Genomic DNA, 19939 nt, shown 5'->3' with positions numbered 1-19939 from the left:
CTAGATAATGTACCTGGGTCATTCCTCAGGTCTGATCTTCTGTATGGCCATACCTACTAGTCTTATTGTAAAATGGCTAACTGCATGAGTTGCATGGCTTATTCTCCTCTATGATATATGTGCCATTTCTTTGTAAAAAAATTCCTTTACCAGCCGAAAAGTTAAATGAGAGTTAACCGGTTTAAAATGCAAATATTCCCAGGAAAGATAGCACTTTTATATAACTTGATTTTAACAGAGATAATAACCACAAGTACTGGTTGGTGTTAGATTCATTTTTGTTTCAAAGCTTAAGGTAAATGGGGGTGAGGGGCAGACATATATTGGATGCATGAAATGAGGGATAACTGCGTAAAGGAAGAGCTTAGGTGTATAAAGGATTAGTCGCACTCAATTACAACTGAGTTCCTATAGCAATTCAACAGATCGATAGAAAGCCAAATTTGAAAGTATTTGTGCCTTCTAGAAGCAAAACAGACAGGTCTTTATTAGCTATAACTTTTTTTGCTTGCTTTTAACCAGTCTCACTTCATACAATGACGTTTTTATACCAGAGATTTGTCAGTGTACAAAAGAATTTGTCACAAGAATCTCATCCTAAAACCATATTTTGTTTTGCATATCTAATGAAGTAAATATAAGTCATAAATACATTGGAACTTTGTCCCTCTGTCAGCATAATAGGCCTTTTTATATTTTCTAATCCTTCACATATTGACTATAATAATAGTTATTTGCAAGTGAAGGACACACTATCCCAAATGACCACAATTTGAAATGCAAGTATAATTCCCTAATGAATAATAGCACACTTCAGTATTAGAAAGGGCTGTCTCTGAATTCCATTTCCACCTCTTAACTAATTTTTAGACTTTCAGTAACTTATGGTTTCTAAGCCTCAGTTTCCATATGAACTTAGTAACCACTTCTTGCACTTTTAATGAATATTAAATAAGATGCATATGTAGCACATAGTAAATACTTAGTAAACGCTAGTGAACAGGAGGAAACCTGCCAGTAATAAAGTAGTGAGTTGCTTGCCTTTAATAGTAGAATAGTATTTGTTGCCTATTACTGTCATTTAGAAAATGATCTTTTTCTTGAATTTAAAATAGGTTGGAAAGAATAACCACAAAGCCAGAAATTTTTTTACTATATATGTGCATAATATATATGTATACATATATATGTGGCACAGATTTATTAGTAATAGAAAATGCTCAGTTTTTACCAGTTTCCTGATCGTGCTTAACTAAGATAACATCTTTGACATAAAACTCTTATTTTCTGCATGTTATTGTACTTCCTAATAAACAGTGGTAAATGATTGGAAAGAGAACTGGGCTTCTGGAAATGGTGAGGTTAGTGACAAGGGTCCTTGAAAGTATTAGGTAGACAATATCTGGACCAGGCAAACTCATTTGGTGGGAGACAAGGGTAAACATGCCTGACATCCTCTGTGTCTGAGGTTGGCTCTGGGCCCTAATTTGTATCCAGTAAACTAATACTACTTTTAAGGTACTGGAAGTAAAAAGATCTCAAGAGACTGTTGATTCCTGCTTTCATAGAATCTACCCACTCAGACAAGAAAACCAGATCTATATGTCTTAGAGAAATAAAGACATCGTTTTGCAATACCTTTAGACCATTAGTTAATTTTTTAAATAAACATTGTTGCAAGAAAAACAGTCTTCCTATATAACCAACATACTTTATAACTAACAACTTATTTATTAACTACTACATTCTATGTACTTTTGTATCAAGATTCCATTAGCCCCTTACAGCAAATTTCTTTTTTTTATTTAAATTGAAGTATAGTTGACTTACAATATTATATTAGTTTTAGGTGTACAACATAGTAATTTGATATTTTTGTAGAGTATATTCCATACAAATTATTATAAAACATTGACTATATTCCCTGTGCTGTACTCGTTACTTATTTATTGTACACCTAGTAGTTGTATCTTTTCATTCCCTTCACCTATCTTGCCCCTTCTCTCTTCCCTCTTCTTACTAGTAACCACTAGTTTGTTTTCTATACCTATGAATCTGTTTCTGTTTTGTTATGTTCATTCGTTTTACTTTTAGATTCCACAGATAGGTGACATCATACAGTATTTGTCTTTTTCTCTCTGACTTTTTTCACTAAGTATAAAACCCTCCAAGTTGATGCATGTTGTTGCAAATGGCAAAGTTTTATTCTTTTTTATGGCTGAATAGTGTTCCATTGTATAGATATATACCACATCTTCTTTATCCAGTCATCTGTTGATGGGCACTTAGATTGTTTCTGTATCTTGGCAGTTGTAATTAATGCTGCTATGAACATTGGGGTGTAAATTTCTTAGTCTGGTTTTAATGATGAAGAGTAACAAAGCTCAGAGAGTTGAACAGTTTGGGCTAAGAAAGCACAACTGGTGGATGGCAAAGCAGAGTTTCACTGCTGATGAGTTACCATTTTTCTGTTCTTAGTTACAGTAGATAATGGTTGTATAAAAACATTTAATGAATCTTCTTCTATGAACTCTGTTCCCAGCCATTTTTTCTTTCTTGTCAAGGAAAATGTACATATATATATTTTTTTTTCTAAAGGAAGTATCCATTAACTCATTCTTAGTGGGACATTCAATTTGACATTATTTCCTAGTACTGGTAATGCATATTCATGAGACACTTCGGTGTTCAGGAACAAAGTACAACAATTTAACAGTTGTTAAGATTTAGCTTTGGAATTCAACAGACTTGAAATCAAGTATCAGTCACATCACCTCTAGGTAAATTACTAGGTAAATTTTGCTAAGTTTCCTAATCTATATAAACCACATTTTCCTCACATGGAAAAGAGCTATAATAATACCTCAGTTATAACTGTACATTCATTTAAAAATGGTATATACATTGCATAAAATACATAAAATTATATAACTATACATTCATTTGTTTAATGTGTACTAGTATATTCATTTATTCCTACTTTGCTTGTCTTAGGATGAATAATGTTTCTACTCCACAAATAAGGAAACTAGGCCATTGGATGCTAAATGACTCAGCAAGGGAGTGATATAATTAAGAAAATTATCTAGATCAAATGCATTCTTTTTAATCATCATATAATTTTCTATAATACTTGGCTAACTACATTATTCTATCATTCTTTTATGGTTGGACATTCAGTTTATCCTGTTTTGTTTTGTCTGTTTAGATTCCAAGAATTATAAATGCCCATCAAAGTTTAGGAACTTTAAAATTTTAATAAATTTTGCTGATGTGTTTATACAACAATTATTTAAAATATTTTCTCATAATCTAGGTCATTAATATGAAGAAAAGGATGACACCTCCCAGTGGCTTAAAACTAAGTGTTCACTGCATATTTTGCATTTGTAAAGTGTTATGGGGTCTAAAAATAATAAAATTTAAAAACTCTGGTTTCTAGAAAACTATATGTGGAATAAAGATTTAATATTATTTGTGAAGATACACTGAATGTGATTCATATTAGGGCTCTACAAATAATGAGTAAAAATTCAGGATAAATTTGAATTTTGAGAGGGTTACTTAGCCAAGACTTTTGAATGAGATGAGTTTTCAGCTGCTTTTAGCAGGAGAGAAGGAGAAAGTACAGTTAGAAATCAGTAGTTCCCAAATATTTTTCTGTTATCTACCAGCTAAGGCAAAATCCTACCAGCCGTTAAAAGTACCTTCCTTATATACATTTTATCAACCTTTATGATAAATTTAATTTTGAAAAGTTATCATTTATTACCATGGAGTAATTTCCTGCAGACTTTTTGAGCAAAGCTTTCATAGATAAATTTAACCTTAGTACAGTAGCCCTTTCTCCTAGGCTATATTTGGAGCTTCCACTCATTTCAAGCGTATAATTTTTTATAAAAGATTGCAGCTATGAAATAGCCTCCTGTTATAAGCAAAATCGTAATGATGAAAAATATCACCTCTATTTTGGTACCTGTATGAAATTACCAGCAGTATTTCATATAGATGAAAAAGTGTACATTGACATTTAAATCTATTACATATTATGCCCCTTTCTATATTTTTGATTTAGTAGTGTAAATCCTCATACAACTTTGTTTTTTATGCTACATATTATAATTATAGGGAATAAATTTTGTCATGTAAATTGAGCTCTTGGGGAAATTTTATTACTGGGAACATCTTCTTCTGGGGGAGCAAAAAGATTATATATTCTCATAACCACATAGAAAAATTCTAAGTTTTCGATTGCTGTCAGTATCTTAATAGACGACCCTCTTCAAAAAATAAAAAATAATAATACGGGCCCTTTGGGCCAAGCTAACATTGTACTCAGGAAGACTGTGTTTAAATCCAGGCTTTGAGTGTCATCTACAGTTATAACCCTAACAAGTCCCACACTGTTGTTCCTAAGTAACAAGTCCCACACTGTTGTTCCTAAGTGTCCAGATGAAAGAACTTTTTGTTTCTCCATGGTTTTCTTCATGATAAAGAGGTCAACTTCACCTTTAGATATAACCTTCTGTTTGGCGATACTTGCTATGTACACTTTGGGAATAGATTTGTTTCTCTGTATAATGCTTGGAGTCTGCCATTGAATAAAAGAAAAAAACATTTTCAATAGAAGCTGTGTTTGTGTGTAGAATAAGACAGGAGTTGGCCTTCTACGTGGATTTTTCCTTTGAGGCTTTTTTACCTGACTCCAGTTTCTACTTTTTGAAGTAGCCTGTGAAAGTTTAATAAGCAGTTTGTGAAATCCTTAAGGAATGCAAGCCTTTTGTGTTCTGTTGTTGAAATATAGAACTGATTCTCACTTGATGTCAGAAGTGCTACCTCTATTAATAAGTTGACAACTGTTCCAAAATACGTCTTTCTGGAGAACATTTTTGAATTGGAGAAATAAACTAGAATAGAAATATAAACAAAACAAAAAGTAGAACATTAGCCATTTTTGATTTTTCTACTTTTGCCTAGTGACAATGCAACACTAGGCAGCAAGTTTGTATCTTTTAAACATACTTCTCCCAAATGCTTTTTTTTTAATTTATAGAATTTATTTATTAGAGAAGTTTTGGGCTTACAAAAAAAAATGAGCTCTACAGAGAGTTCTTGTATATTTCCTTCTCCTTCCTGCATACCCCCTCCCTCAATAGTTTCTCTATGATTAACTTCTTGCATTAATGTGGCACATATTTTACAGTTGTTGAGCTAATATTAATACATTGTAATGAACTAAAGTCAGTAGTTTACATTAGGGTTCACTCTTCCTATTGTACAGTTCAATGGGTTTTGACAAATGATAATGTCAATATTATACGGAATAGGTCCACTGTCCTACAAATGCCCGGCGCTCCACCAATATATCCTTTCCTCCCCAAATCCTGGCAGCTACTGATCTTTTTACTGTCTCTATAGTTTTACCTTTTTCAGTATGTCATACAGTTAGAACCGTATAGTATGTAACCTTTTCAGGCTGGTTTCTTTCACTCTGCAGTATGCAATTAAGGCTCCTCAATGTCCTTTCCTTGTTTAATACGTCACTTACTTTTATCACAGAATAGCATTGCATTGTATGGATTTATCACAGTTTATCCATACATCTATTGAAAGTCATCTTGGTGGCATTCAATTTTTGGCAATTATGAGTAAAACTGCTATAAACATTTGTGTGCAGGATTTTGTGTGGATGTAAGTTTTCAACTTATTTGGGTAAATACTTATGCATCTGATTGCTCGATCATATGGTAAAACTATGTTTAGTTTTGTTAACAAAAACCTTGCCAAACTATCTTCCAAAGTGGCTGTATCATTTTGCATTCCAACCAGGAAAAAATGAGAGTTCCTGTTGGTCCACATCCTCCCCAGCATTTGATGTTGTCAGTGTTCTGGATTTTAGCCATTCTGTAGGTGTGTAGTGATAGCTCGTTATTTTAATTTGTAATTCCCTAATGACATATGGTATTAAGCATCATTTCATATGCTTATTTACCATCTGTATACTTTCTTTCATGAGGTGACTGTTCAGATCGCCTGTCTACTTTTTAACTGGGTTGCTTGTTTTCTTATTATTGAGTTTCCAGAGTTCTTGCATATTTAGGGGATATAAGTCCTTTATCAAATACCTATTTTGCAAATATTTTCTTCTAGTGTGTGACTTGTCTTTTCATTTTCTTAACAGTGTCTTTGCAGAGCAGAAGTTTTAAATTTTAATGAAGTACAACTTATAAGTGTTTTCCTTCATGGATTATGTGGTTAGAGTTATATCTAAAAACTCATTGCCAAACCTAAAGTCACCTTGATTTTCTAGTCTCTTATCTTGTAGAACTTCATTTCTTCTACATAGACAATTATGTCATATGCAAACAAAGACAGTTTTATTTCTTCCTTTCCAGTATATAAGGCTTTTATTTCCTTTCTTGTCTAATTGCATTAGCTAGGACTTCCAGAATGATGTTCAATCAGATATCTGAGAATGGATATCCTTACCATGTTCCTCATCTTAGGGGGAGAGCATCTAGTTTCTAACCATCAAGTATAATGTTAGTCATAGGTTTTTTGGTATATGTTCTTTATCAAGTTGAAGAAGTTCCCCTCTATTTATTATGGAGCTTCCAGGGGGAGAATATATTTTCTTGCTTTTTCCAGCTTCTAAAGCTTTCTACATTTCTTGGCCTTCCATATTTAAAGTGCATCAATCGAAATTCTACTTCCATTGTTGTACCTAGTTTTTCTAAATTTGACCTTCTTGCCTCCCTTATAATAAACTCCCCTGTGAGTATATTGGACACACCCAGATAATTCAGGTTAATCTCATCTCAAGATCCTTAACTTAATCACACAGTAATAGTTCCTTTTGCCACATATTTACAGCTTCTGGGGATTAGGACCTAAGCATCTTTGGAAAGCCTTCATTTTTTCAACCACAGTAAGCTTCCTTGCTTCCATCTTTTCTACTTAAATCTTCCATATTCCTTTTAATTCAACTGAAATATCACTTTCTTGGTGAAATATCTCTGAACCATTTAATAAGATTTGTTTTCTCCTTCCTGTATACAGTTTTTACATTTTTCTTGACTTATTTAAATTTTTTGGACTCACTTAAAACTTTATTTCTTGTTGTCCTTTGTATTACTTCCTTTTAATCATCTTTCCTCTTTTTCATAAAAATATGATCTTGAAAATACTATTCATTCAACAAATATTTATTGTACCCTTATTATATGTCAAGTCCTGTGATAAGCACTAAGAATAATATAGTAAGCAAAAGAGACATCTTTCTTATTTATTTTTTTGTGGATAATATGTATTGCTTACATAGACAATGATTGAATTATGAGTCCAAGTTCAGAATGGGAAAATATTTGGGGAAAACAATTAAAAACATATCTACCATTGACTAGAACTGCAAATCTAAAAATTTCTTCTTTTTTTCATTTAATTTTTTATTGAGTTATAGTTGATTTACAATATTATGTTAGTTTCAGGTGTACAACATATTGATTCAAATTATTTATAGATTATAATCAATTTATAGTTATTAGAAAATGTGGCCTATATTCTCTGTGCTATACAGTATATCCTTATAGCTTGTTTATTGTGTACATCTTAACTGCCTACTGCTTCTTGCTCGTCCACCTTCCGTCTCCTCACTGGTAACCAATAGTTTATTCTCTACATCTGTGAGTCTGCTTTTTTCATTGTATTCACTAGTTTGTTTTATTTTATAGATTCCACATATAAGTGACATCATACAGTAATTGTCTTTGTCTGACTCATTTCACTAAGCATAATACCCTCCAGGTTCATCCATGTTGATACAAATGGTAATTTTTTTAAATTGCTGAATAGCATTGCATTGTGTATATATATATATATAAATATATATATATATACACACACACACACACACACACACACACACAACATCTTTATCCATTCATCTGTTGATGGCACTTAGGTTGCTCGCATATCTTGGCTATTGTAAATAATGTTGTGATGAACACTGGGGTGCATGTATCTTTTTGAATTAATGGTTTTGTTTTCTTTGGATATATACCTAGAATAGAATTGCTGGATCATATGGTACTTCTATCTTTTATTTTTTTGAGGAACCTCCATACAGCTTTCCACAGTGGCTGCACAAATTTACATTCCCACCAACAGTGTACAGGGTTCCATTTTCTCCTCTTCATTACCAACATTTATTATCTGTGTGTTTTTGGATGGTAGCCACTCTGACAGGTGTGAGGTGATGTCTTATTGTGGTTTTGATTTGCATTTCTCTGATGATTAGTGATGTTGTGCATCTTTTCATGTCCCTGTTGGCCATCTGTATGTCTTCTTTGGAAAACTGTCTATTCAGGCCTTCTGCCCATTTTTTAATCAGATTGTTTTTGTTGCTATTGAATTGTATAAGCTGTTTATATATTTTGGGTATTAACTTGTTATTGGTCATATCATGTGCAAATATTTTCTCCCATTAAGTAAGTTGTCTTTTTATTTGTTGATGGTTTACTTTGCTTTACAAAAGCTTTTAAGTTTAACTAGGTCCCATTTATTTATTTTGTCTTTTGTTTCCTTTGCCTTAAGAGACAGATCCAAAAAAATATTGCTATGATTTATGTCAAAAGGTGTTCTGCCTCTGTTCTCTTTAAGGAATTTTATGATTTCTGGCCTTACATTTAGGTCTTTAATTCATTTTGAGCTTATTTTTGTACATGGTGTGAGAAAATGTTCTAATTTCATTCTTTTCCATGTAGTGGTCCAGTTTTCCTAGCACCAGTTACTGAAGAAACTGTCTTTTCTCCATTTTTCTTCATTGTGTGTTCTTGCATCCTTTGTCATGGATTAATTGACCATAAGTATGTGGATTTATTTCTAGCCTCTCTGTTCTGTTCCATTGATCAATGTGTCTGTTTTTGTGACAGTACCATACTGTTTTAATTACTGTAGCTTTGTAATATAGTCTGAAGACAGGAAGATTGATAACTCCATCTCTTCTCTTTTTTCTTAGGATTGTTTTGGCTATTTGGGGTCTTTAATGTTTCCACACAAATTTTAAAATTATTTGTTTTAGTTCTGTGAAAAATGCCATTGGTATTTTGATAGGAATTTAATCAAATCTGTAGGTTGCCTTAGGTGGTATGGTCATCTTAACAGTATCAAATCTTCCAATCCTTGAACATATTACATCTTTCCATCTATTTGTGTTGTTTTCAATTTCTTTCATCAGTGTCTAATAGTTCTTGGAGTACAGGTCTTTTACTTCCTTAGGTAGGTATATTCCTAGGTATTTTATTCTTTTTGATGTACTTGTAAATTAGACTGTTTTCTTAATTTCTCTTTATAATAGTTCATTGTTATTGAATAGAAATTCAACAGATTATGTATATTAATTTTGTATCCTTCAACTTTACTGAATTCACTGATGAGCTCTAGTAGTTTTTTGGTGGAGTCTTTAGGATTTTCTTTGTGTGGTATCATGTCATCTGCAAACAGTGACAGTTTTACTTCTGGCTTTCCAATTTGGATTCCTTGTATTTCTTTTTCTTGTCTGATTGCTGTGTCTAGGACTCCCAATACTATCTTGAATAAAAGTGGTGAGAGAGGGCATCCTTGTCATGTTCCTCATCTTAGAGGAAAAGCTATCAACTTTTCATCATTGAATATGATGTTAGTTGTGAGCTAATCATATATGGCCTTTACTTTGTTGAGGTATGTTCCCTCTGTATCCACTTTCTGGGAAGTTTTAACCATAAATGGATGTTGAGTTTTGTTAAAGCTTTTCATGCATCTACTGAGATAATCATATTGTTTTTATTCTTCAGTTTGTCAATGTGGTGCATCACACTGATTGATTTGCTCATCCTTGCATCCTTGGGATAAATTCTACTTGATCATGGTGTATGATCCCTTTAATTTATTGTTGGATTTGGTTTGCTAATATTTTGTTGAGGATTTTTGCATCTATGTTCATCTTTGATATTGGCTTTAATTGTCTTTTTTATGTGATATCTTTGTCTGATTTTGGTATCAGGGTGATACTGGCCTTGTAGAATGAGTTAGGAAGCATTCCTTCCTCTGCAAAGTTTTGGAATAGTTTGAGAAGGATGGGTATTAACTCTTCTCTATATGTTTGGTAGAGTTGTTCTCTGTCCCTTTTTCTTTCTCTTCTCCTTCTGGGACCCCTATAATATGAATGTTAGTGCACTTGAAGTTGTCCTAGAGGTCTCTAATACAGACCTCATTTATTTTTACATTTTTTTCTTTTTTCTGTTCAGCTTTAGTGATTTCCACTACTCTGCCTTCCAGCTTACTGATCTGTTCTTCTGTATCATTTATTCTACTGTTTATTCCTTCTAGTATATTTGTCATTTCAGTTATTATATTCATCATCTGTGTTCGGTTGTTCTTTATTTTTTCTAACTATTTTTTTAAAAACTTCTAAATTCTCACTGTTCATCCATTCTTCTCCTGAGTTCTTTGATCATCTTTATAATATTTACCTTGAACTCTTTCTTGGGTAAAATGCCTAGCTCCACTTCACTTAGTTCTTCTTCTGGGGTTTTATCTTGTTCCTTCTTTTGGAACATGTTCCTCTATCACCTCATTTCATCTAACTTTCTGTTTTTATTTCTATGTCTCTGATAAGTTGGTTCTGTTTCCTGACCTCGGAGAAATGGCTTTTTGTAGAAGATGTCCTATCCTAGCAGTGCACTCCCCTCTGGTCACCAGGACTATAAGCTCTAAATGTGTTCCCTACGTGGGCTGCGTGGGTCCTTTTGTTGCAGTAGGCTTACAATTCTGGGCAGTCTGGTAGGTGTGGCTGGCCCCCACTGTGGTTGGTTGCCAGGATATGCTTTGTGCAGAGCTTGCTCGTTGTTAGTTGGTGGGGCTGGGTCATGAGGTGGCTGGCTGTGGAAGCCCAGGAGGCCTTGGGGCTAGTGCTGACTCACTGTTGGGCAGAGTCAGGGTCCAAGAGATCCTGGGACTGGTGCCCATCCACTAGTGGGTGAAGCTGGGTCTGATATTTGTGATTTTGGTGTGTCTGTGTGAGGAGGTGATCTCAAGGTCTTTCTACTCTGCCATCTTGAGAACTCCACCTCAACACCTTTTTTATTTTAATGGAGCTTACAGATCACAAAAATATTTAATTATAATATGGGATAGATTTAATGGAGATAAGATTATATGAATTTAATAGTGGAACTGAGCTGGTCTGGTGGGGACAGGAGTGGTGGTAGTGATGACAGTGGTGGAGGTTAGGGACAGCTTAGACTTTTACAAGGATATTAAATTGATACTTCAAGTTCAGGAGATGTTTCAAACAGAGAAAATAGTATATATAGAGGGGTTGGGAAGGGAAAAAATGTTTAAGGACCTGAAAGAAGATCCGAATGACGAAGTATGGAGAAAACAGAGAATGTCATGGAATGGGACTTCAGAGGTAGGCAAGAGCTAGATCTGAAAGGGCTTTTTTAGTCATGTTACAGGTCCTCACTGGTAATTGTCGTTTTAAGCAGTGAATTACCATGACTATATCTAGGTTTGAAAAGGAATCACCATAATTACATTTCTCTTTTAAAAATACCTGATAATTCCTTTTAGTCTATCTCACAGTAATTTTTCATACTACCTTCTGTATATTTCTACTGGTTAAAAAGATTTTTGCAATGATTTATTGCTGGCAGTCTGTTTTTTTTTTATTTTAAGAAAGCAACTTTTTCACATATGCCTTGAAGAAAAATTTATTGAAGGTGGAATTTTAAGTTGAAGGGGAGGAGAGTGTTAGATGCTTCATTACCTGTGCAGACCTCCTCTGTACCACTTGTTGGTTTGTTTACCAGTTTTCCCATATAGATTGTAAAGAGATCAGAAAAGGTGCTTCAGTCATGTTCCTGAATTCCCAGGAACATAGTAGGTGTTAAATACATTTAAATCATATGGATATATTTAGTTCAATTAAAAATGTTACATGAAGACTATTTGCTTACACTTAATGCAGGGAACTATAACATTTCACATAGAGAAATGGAATTTTACCAAAAAGAATTGGGGCATTTGTTCTCTTTTTTATTGCCATAGTAACAATGCACTTTTCAATGTGTCCTTATAATATTCACCAGTTTTCCACTTTGCTATCTTTTAAAATAGAAGGAAAACACTCTACCCAACTGGAAAGAAAAAATAATGAAGGTAGTATCAAATATAATTTGAAATAACAAATGCAGTCATTTTTACTGGGTGCTACCATGTTCAAAAATAGTAAAAGATGTATTTTATAGTATAATATTAGTCTGAAACCTCATGGGAAAATTCATGGCATCTCAGATGTATTTACCATTCAACATGATGATTTTGAGGTTATATGACTGTATTTCTGTAAGAAACCATGGCAACTTAGGTAATGGCCTTCTTTTTTTTTAACTTATTTATTTTATTTATTTATTTTTGGTTGCGTTGGGTCTTTATTGCAGTGCACGGACTTTCTCTAGTTGTGGTGAGTGGGGGCTACTCTTCATTGCAGTGCGCGAGCTTCTCATTGAGGTGGCTTCTCTTGTTGCGGAGCGTGGGCTTTAGGCGTGCAGGCTCAGTAGTTGTGGCACACGGGCTTAGTTGCTCTGCAGCATGTGGGATCTTCCTGGACCAGGGCTCGAACCTGTGCTTCCTGCATTGACAGGTGGATTCTTAACCACTGAGCCACCAGGGAAGTCCTGGTAATGGCTTTCTTTTCTGACAGTCTCCCAAACCTCAGGTTATCTGTAGATGACAAGTATCTTTTTTATACTGATACTATTCTGCCTCACTAATTAGGCCAGACCAATACAGCTGTTGTTCTCTTCAGGACACTTCCACCAAATATTATGTTAATTAAGGTTAGCATGTTTGTTGCATCTAATGTGTTATGTGTCTGATTTGAAAAACTACTTCTCATTTTAATAACATACATAAGGACAGGAACAAGTAAGTTTAGGATATGTAAGAGATTGATTTGGCACTATATTTCACAAAGAGAAAAAAATGCAAGTGTCTATGGGAGTAGTGAAGGATGGGAATGAATGTTTGTTTTGTGTGTGTGTGTGTATGTATATATGTGTGCATACATGTATATATGTCTATACATAAACATATAGGTTATATTACATATGTATATATACACACAGAATAACAAACATACAAATTAATTGTATGAGAGTAATGAACTAAGCATAATTCACATAAACAATTATCCATTTGCCTGTAAGACAAATATTGTCTTATTTCAGTGAAGGCAAAAAGAAAAAAAATAAGCAGTTATTATATGCTTGTTTTTATTATAATAAAGAGTAATGTCTTTCAATAACTTTGTCTCAGATTCATTGACTAACCAAGTTCAGAGAAATGTATAAATATATACTGGAAAGCCCAACAGTTACGGAGCCAGGCATAGTATATTTAACTTTGCACAAGTTTTATAACTGCTTCTATATAAAGTGTGGATGGTGATGGCAATTGCTATCTTGTAGCATTAGTTTTTATGAGGATGAATTGGAAAAGTATTTATATAGTGATCAGAGGATGCTATTCCTCTCAAAATTGAGATTAAGGAACAAAGAGATTGAGTTACTTGAGAATAAATCATAATCTCCAATATGCCTGTGGTATAATTTAATTCCACTTTTTAAAAAATTTTATTTATTTAATTTATCTATTTTTGGCTGCGTTGGGTCTTCATTGCCACACACGGGCTTTCTCTAGTTGCAGCGAGTGGGGGCTGCTCTTCATTGTGGTGCACAGGTTTCTCATTGTGGTGGCTTCTCTTGTTGCAGAGCACAGGCTCTAGGCGCTCAGCCTTCAATAGTTGCGGCACGTGGGCTCAGTAGTTGTGGCTCGCGGGCTCTAGAGCACAGGCTCAGTAGTTGTGGTGCACAGGCTTAGTTGCTCCTCTGCATGTGGGATCTTCCTGGACCAAGGCTCGAACCCATGTGCCCCTGCATTGGCAGGCAGATTCCTAACCAGGGAAGCCCGATGCCACTTTTAATATAGATGGGAAAGGAAGTTGTAGACCCGGTCCATGTCAGACCAGAGATATGAACTCAGTCCTTTTAAGTCCAATGAGTAGTGGTCTTTTCAAAATGCCGTGGATGACTGAAAATGATATCTGGAAAGGTTTTCTCCCATGAACAATTTAAGACAAATTACATTAGCTTCTATCAGCAAAGATATATTCCAAGGTAAATGGACAAAGGGAGATTATGATAGGAAGTTACACCAAGAAAATGCCACATTACAAGGACAAGGTCCAGAGAGCAAGTGTGAATAGGAGTGTCGATTACTGAGATATCTACATTGTTACCAGGTATCTGTGGGCTGGAAGGGCCTAAGTGAGAAAAAGTAGTACAGAAAGTGTCACTAAGGAACCCTTAAGTATACTTTGTGATTTGGTTCTATTCCAAATTCACGTTTCTCTGTTCCTTGACTTGCAGATCATAATTTAATCATTCATTCAACCAACAGTTACTATGTATCAGGAACTATTCTAGATACTGGATCCATCTCTGAACATAAAAGATGAAAAGTCCTGCTCCCATGAAGATTAAACTGTAGTTGGAAATAGTAAAAAGTTTATGGATTTCTGCAGTGCTCTTTCCTTCCTCTTCACCTAGGTAATCTTTAGTAGTCTGCTTAACGCTCATGTCTTTTAGGAAACCTTCCTGAATCTTGTCATGTGGATGATATTTCCAATTTTATGTGCCTCTGATATTAACACTTAACATATCTCTTTACTGTTGTTGGCTTTTTTTTTTTTTTGTCTAAAGGTAGGGTCTTCGTCTTCTTTGTATGTATATTACCTGTACAAGTTTCTTGAATAAAAAAATAAACTTCCTTTGTGAATGTGTGCAAGAACTATCCTTGTTTAATTTTATATTTAAAAATATATAAATATGATATTATAACTAATTAAAATTAATTGTGAATATTAATGATAAATGTTATCTATAATAATTATTATAAAATTAATTAAAAATTATATATATGTTTTTATGTATATGTTTGCTGATTGAATTTTGGTAAATATTTAGTTAAATTTTCCCAATGTTGTTTTTATTGATCAAATGTCTAGATATCTGCCAAATTTCTGCATCAACCTGGAACCATGTAAACATGTTTTTCCCTGTCCTTTAAGATCCCTTGAAATAAATAAAGGAATATAGAAAATAATTATATTAATAGAAACATTATAAAGCATGATATTCAGTTAATATTACTGACACTAAATAACTGTTCTGTCTATACCTTTAAATTCCCTGTGTATTAATAGTAAGGTAATAGTTTGTGAATAAATGCACAGGCGTGCACACACACACACACACACAGCTAATGATTGACATTCTTACCACCATTTTCAAAGATTTTGAGCAGCACGTTAGCCCAAAGACAATTTTAAAAAAAGAACAAATTCCAAACCCATTAGGGAGAAAAATTACCTATGGAGCTGGAGTTGATCTGATATATCCAGCAAAACTGGGTATAGCAACTTGAATAATGATCCAGAAGACTGACAGGGTGATTGATAGACTTCTATAAACCCACGGGGCTCATAGAGGATTTCTCCACTCTGTCTGGAGTTGCAGCAACTGGTGTGGTTCCTTTAATCTGCAGCTGAAGTGTATTAGAATATATGATGCATTAACATGGATTTTTCTTCCTTTTCTCACTATCAGTTTTATAAAGATAGGAAAAATACACTATTAGACATACACATTAAACGATCTTGTTGTATTTAATAATTCTCCATTTATTTTGTGATTTGTTCACTTATTATCTATGACTCCTCATCAGCTTAGTGAGTTTTATTTTGTTCTACTAAATGAGTGAACACTGAAATTGTTGCTCATAGCATCTATTAGCCTATGCTTCACCCTTCCCTTCATCATTCTTGCTTTATGATTTAAAATTAAATCCTTTCCTCTTGCTAACAACCTTAGTTATTCAGAAGCCATGTGTGGAGTGGGTAAGTGAACATACATGGACTGACTTTGCTGCTCTGTGACTTAACAGTTGGGTGAACTGGGCCAACCTTGGCCAACTTACTTACCCTTTCTGCTGTTTCTTACTTGTGAAATAAAGAAATACTTCACAGGATTGTAATGAAGATTGACTGATACTGCAAGCAAATCATCTAGAACACTGTAAGCACCCGGAAGTGCTAATTCCTTCCCTGTCCATGAGTATAGCTATTTCTGTGACTATGTTTTCATGTTATTTTTCTTCATTATAATAACGAGCAGAAAGGAAACAAAGCTTATATTTACACTCTAATTTTACACAGGAAGAAACATAGTTACTGGCCCAAGTTCATTTAGCTAGTAAGACCTAGAGACAATAATCTTTAGGTCATAACCTGAGTAATCTGGCTTTTATATTTCATAGAATTTTAGATTAATAAAGGGGAATAGTTGACTACAATGTGAGGTTCTGTGCCAAGCACTTAATTTCCATTATTTTATATAAGCCCCTCCCCTACACAGTCTTAAAAGGCAGATACTTATTTTAAGAGTAAATTTAGACTCATGAAAGTTAATTAACTTGCCATTGCTCACCCAGACAATATGTGGTGTATTTCAGATTAAAATCCAGGAAACAATAACCTTAAAATCTATACTCTCTCTAATAATGCTGGATCCATGCTTGGAGGCACCTTAAGGGTAATTTATGTCAACTTTCTCTTTTTAGAAGAAATTTCATCTAAGGAAATCAACTTATACAAGGCAAAGCCAAAACTTGTCTCCTCAAAACTTTGTCTCATATGTGATCATTAGACTTTTTTAAAAAACCTTTATTTGACTTATTGCTTTCTTTTAAACATATTGACATATTTCAACAATTTTTCTTTGTCTCTAAATCTATTATTTTTGAATCTACTTGTCTGTAGGTCAGACTTTATATCAAGAAGAGATCACTGGGTTTTAGCCTTCAGCCGAACTCCAGTGAGGTATTTGGTAACATGTGACTCAATGTCTTCGTCTCCTTCTTATATTGGTGTCTATTGTGAAGAATGCAAGTGAATAATATCTTAGATATTATAAAATATCATAATTATAAAATAATAATATCTTAGATATTATAAAATATCATAATTATAAAATAATAATATCTTAGATATTATAAAATATCATAATCATTTTCAAAATATCTGCCAAATATTAGGTGACAAAAGTGATCATAACTGCTTATATCTAATAGCCTTGAGAGAACTCCTTAAAGTTACTTCAAGTATATTATGCAAAGAAATATAATGATTATTATATATATAATTCATCCTTCTTATCAGTCCAGATTTGTTAGGGAGTCTATATTTTTCAGTTGTCCCTATAAAAGTACCACAATTTTTTCCTTCTATGCTATTTTTTTCTGAATTTCCAAAAATTATCCACCTTTTCAGATCATGTACTCTTTGGCCTGACTGACTTAGGAATCCTCTAGTTCTTCAAAATAATAACCAAGAAGTTTTAAATATGGCTTTCTTCTCAGATATATGAAATATAGTTGTCGTAATGACTGACTTTTGACAAGATGACATCATTTTAACATCATAATAGAACTGAGAATTCTTAGTTCTGTCAATATAAAAGAAGGGCTAAAACGTTCATTGTTTATACCAGGACTGAAATGGATAAAACTAAACACACTAACGAGCTTATAACTGATCTTAGGATCAATGTCTTTTTTGGTAATCTCTCTTTCTTTATGATAATATCTTGTAAAAATATACCTAGCCATGAGTAGAAAGCAAGTTTTGCTTAAGAATAGTCTGTCACCAAGGTCAGAAGCTATCAGCATTGCTTTGTATATGTAGCAACTCAAGACTCACTATACCATTCCTACTGTAAAGGCAACTCTTGCAGCATTTTTATTCCTTTCTCCCATTTACTTTCACAGTGTATAATTGATCCTTCCATAAACTCTACAAGATAAAGTATCTCACTCAATATGACTTTTACAATTAATGATAAAATGTAAACCAACATGCTGAGGACTCATTTAATACTGTCTTTTCCTCTGCTTTCTATAACGTTTAGTGAAATGACTATTTCAGTAACACGTGCTCCAATGCCCCACACACGGTGAGGGCAAGAGTCAAGACTAAGCATTGTTCCTCTAGAATGGGTCTTACTCAAGGTATGAGTTCAGTACATGCTGACTGAATCAATCTATGTAAAGTTATATCACTTTAGATCTTTACATAATCACAAACGTATTAATATATATGATTCCATGTCAGTGCTACTGAAAGTATTCCCTTAAACATATATTTAAACTTATTTTTAAAAATAATAAATCATGGGTTAGTTAGGATAATCACTTTTATTTTCAACTATGATCTTTTATTCATTTATTTGAACAGAGCTCTATTTATATCAAAACGTTATATTTATGTGGCTGCTTTCAGGTTACAAATTAATTTCAAAAACATTTTCCCGTTTGATCTTTAGTGTATCTGCAGAAAGGAAAGCTAGGTATTATTTCTATTTTACAAGTAAGGAGAAGAAGTTTGAAGTTAATTTGAACGAGTTTATTGGTACTAACACAGTGAATAGTTATTTTTGCAACAAAATTAAGTTTCCAAAGGTTTATTAGAAAATTCATCAAAGTATTTTGTTTGTATATAAACACACATACTACATACTTATTCAACATAGTATTGAGTGTGTGTCAGAGAAGTAAAATTTGGATCTTTCCAGAAGGCTCTTTTCTAAGTGGATGTACAATATCATTATTGCTATAATCAGCAACGCTTTATTTATTTGTTTATTTTCCCTCTGGTATCAGCCTCCTTCCTTCAGATTCTTTGTGCTCCTGAGATTACACAGCATTCCTCTTGAGTAAGGATGCAGTCATTGCACATTCTGTGGAGAAGACGTAAGCTACAGACAAATGAAAGCTGCTGCTGTGTTTTATCTGGCTTTTTAGAGATAAGCACTCTAAGGTCAAGATAAGTTTTTATGCTCCTGTGCTCTTTATTAATTGCTTTAAATTATGATAAGAGATCAAAACACAGAGGTCCTACTAATCTCTTTCCTAATTATTATGTGTGTACGTGTGTGTGTGTACACATATGATGTCTCAAAAGGAAAAGGCAAAAAAATAAAAAAAGTAATATATAATGAATTTAGAGACAAGAAATGTGAAGGGGATCGTAGTGGTATTTATTTGATAGACAGAGTAGTCTTTGTTAAAGTATGGGTTTGTGGCTATGTTGGAAGAAGTTTGTCAGTCTGAAGAGGAAAAATCCCAACTCCCTGAAATGATTTGTTCACAGACTTAAACAAATCTGAAATGTAAGATTAATTTTTATTTGTATGGAAATTCCATTACTCATACAGTTAATGATAATTAGGTCCTCTAAAGTTATACATGTCCTCTAAAATTATGTATGTCCTTTTCAGGACTGCATCGGTTTGTTTGTCTGAAAATATCTAGCTGGTAGGATAACGTTTGTCTCACCTAATATATTTTCATGCTACTGTTAACATTATTAAATTTGTAATTTTGTTTTTATGCTTGTGCTGCATGATATCCCCAGTTCTCAAAAATGGACCCATGACTGAAATGTGATTCACTGAAGCCTGAAAAGCGATAGAAAGAGTTACATAAATAGTACAACCACAGATAACATCATAAACAAAGAGTGAACCAGTCTCCAGTGCTGAATATGGAATGCAAATCTGTATATGCTGGGACACGTAAGTCTGCAAGTGTCATGATTTCACATATGCAGCAGGAAGAGAAAAATACAAATAGGAAGTACATTTATGAATATCTTTAAAAAATTGAATTATATTTGACTAGAGATTAATTTACCACTATTCCCTAGTTTATTTTCCATTATAAAACCTTGTCAAACAAGGACATAAATGTCTGGCAAGACCTTTTCTTGAAGGATTAATTGATG

General features: G+C 33.5%; 1 long non-coding RNA gene across 1 annotated transcript in view; it reads right to left on the bottom strand.

The window, feature by feature from the left end:
* Positions 1-1553: 1553 nt before the first annotated feature.
* LOC309661924 overlaps positions 1554-19939 on the bottom strand; it is a 267176-nt gene continuing 248790 nt past the window's right edge. The window contains exon 2 of the long non-coding RNA XR_014264375.1: positions 1554-14778. This is a non-coding gene — a long non-coding RNA (uncharacterized lncRNA). The remainder of the gene's footprint in view (positions 14779-19939) is intronic.

This window comes from Balaenoptera physalus, assembly GCF_965194825.1.
Source record: "Balaenoptera physalus genome assembly, chromosome: 5".
NCBI lineage: Eukaryota > Metazoa > Chordata > Mammalia > Artiodactyla > Balaenopteridae > Balaenoptera > Balaenoptera physalus.
This window is presented reverse-complemented; position numbering and strand designations above follow the sequence as displayed.